The following is a 2,500-nucleotide window of genomic DNA, read 5'->3' on the forward strand; positions in this document are numbered from 1 at the left end:
GAAGTGTCCATGTCGGTGCCGAGTACAAGTTACCGCGTTCAAAGTTTGGTAAGCAGCGCACTCGACCTCCAACATAACACTTCACGTCTTGATATGCTCTCTACAAAAGCGTGTGCCTATGTAGGTACAAATGAATGTACGTCCCAGATAGTGACGATCTCTGGGAGGAAGAACCTTAAGGAACTCCCCGCACATATCAAGAATTATAGGTAACGCTGCCAATTACCTGTTTCTCTTAGTAAAACTCACAACTCATTCCTTGGGTTTGGAAGTGTCCATGTCGGTGCCGAGTACAAGTTACCGCGTTCAAAGTTTGGTAAGCAGCGCACTCAACCTCCAACATAACCCTTCACGTCTTGATATGCTCTCTACAAAAGCGTGCGCCAATGTAGGTACAAATTAATGTACGTCCCAGATAGTGACGATCTCTGGGAGGAAGAACCTTAAGGAACTTCCCGCACACATCAAGACTTATAGGTGAGAACGGCCAATCACCTATTTCTCTTAGTAAAACTCACAACTCATTCCTTGGGTTTGGAAGTGTCCATGTCGGTGCCGAGTACAAGTTACCGCGTTCAAAGTTTGGTAAGCAGCGCACTCGACCTCCAACATAACACTTCACGTCTTGATATGCTCTCTACAAAAGCGTGTGCCTATGTAGGTACAAATGAATGTACGTCCCAGATAGTGACGATCTCTGGGAGGAAGAACCTTAAGGAACTCCCCGCACATATCAAGAATTATAGGTAACGCTGCCAATTACCTGTTTCTCTTAGTAAAACTCACAACTCATTCCTTGGGTTTGGAAGTGTCCATGTCGGTGCCGAGTACAAGTTACCGCGTTCAAAGTTTGGTAAGCAGCGCACTCAACCTCCAACATAACCCTTCACGTCTTGATATGCTCTCTACAAAAGCGTGCGCTAATGCAGGTACAAATTAATGTACGTCCCAGATAGTGACGATCTCTGGGAGGAAGAACCTTAAGGAACTCCCCGCACATATCAAGACTTATAGGTGAGAACGGCCAATCACCTATTTCTCTTAGTAAAACTCACAACTCATTCCTTGGGTTTGGAAGTGTCCATGTCGGTGCCGAGTACAAGTTACCGCGTTCAAAGTTTGGTAAGCAGCGCACTCAACCTCCAACATAACCCTTCACGTCTTGATATGCTCTCTACAAAAGCGTGTGGCTATGTAGGTACAAATTAATGTACGTCCCAGATAGTGACGATCTCTGGGAGGAAGAACCTTAAGGAACTCCCCGCACATATCAAGAATTATAGGTAACGCTGCCAATTACCTGTTTCTCTTAGTAAAACTCACAACTCATTCCTTGGGTTTGGAAGTGTCCATGTCGGTGCCGAGTACAAGTTACCGCGTTCAAAGTTTGGTAAGCAGCGCACTCGACCTCCAACATAACACTTCACGTCTTGATATGCTCTCTACAAAAGCGTGTGCCTATGTAGGTACAAATTAATGTACGTCCCAGATAGTGACGATCTCTGGGAGGAAGAACCTTAAGGAACTCCCCGCACATATCAAGACTTATAGGTAACGCTGCCAATTACCTGTTGCTCTTAGTAAAACTCACAACTCATTCCTTGGGTTTGGAAGTGTCCATGTCGGTGCCGAGTACAAGTTACCGCGTTCAAAGTTTGGTAAGCAGCGCACTCGACCTCCAACATAACACTTCACGTCTTGATATGCTCTCTACAAAAGCGTGTGCCTATGTAGGTACAAATTAATGTACGTCCCAGATAGTGACGATCTCTGGGAGGAAGAACCTTAAGGAACTCCCCGCACATATCAAGAATTATAGGTAACGCTGCCAATTACCTGTTGCTCTTAGTAAAACTCACAACTCATTCCTTGGGTTTGGAAGTGTCCATGTCGGTGCCGAGTACAAGTTACCGCGTTCAAAGTTTGGTAAGCAGCGCACTCAACCTCCAACATAACACTTCACGTCTTGATATGCTCTCTACAAAAGCGTGTGCCTATGTAGGTACAAATTAATGTACGTCCCAGATAGTGACGATCTCTGGGAGGAAGAACCTTAAGGAACTCCCCGCACATATCAAGAATTATAGGTAACGCTGCCAATTACCTGTTTCTCTTAGTAAAACTCACAACTCATTCCTTGGGTTTGGAAGTGTCCATGTCGGTGCCGAGTACAAGTTACCGCGTTCAAAGTTTGGTAAGCAGCGCACTCGACCTCCAACATAACACTTCACGTCTTGATATGCTCTCTACAAAAGCGTGCGCTAATGCAGGTACAAATTAATGTACGTCCCAGATAGTGACGATCTCTGGGAGGAAGAACCTTAAGGAACTCCCCGCACATATCAAGAATTATAGGTAACGCTGCCAATTACCTGTTTCTCTTAGTAAAACTCACAACTCATTCCTTGGGTTTGGAAGTGTCCATGTCGGTGCCGAGTACAAGTTACCGCGTTCAAAGTTTGGTAAGCAGCGCACTCGACCTCCAACATAACACTTCACG

The sequence above is a fragment of the Anopheles merus genome, unplaced genomic scaffold (assembly GCF_017562075.2).
Source record: "Anopheles merus strain MAF unplaced genomic scaffold, AmerM5.1 LNR4000151, whole genome shotgun sequence".
NCBI classification, from domain to species: Eukaryota; Metazoa; Arthropoda; class Insecta; order Diptera; family Culicidae; genus Anopheles; species Anopheles merus.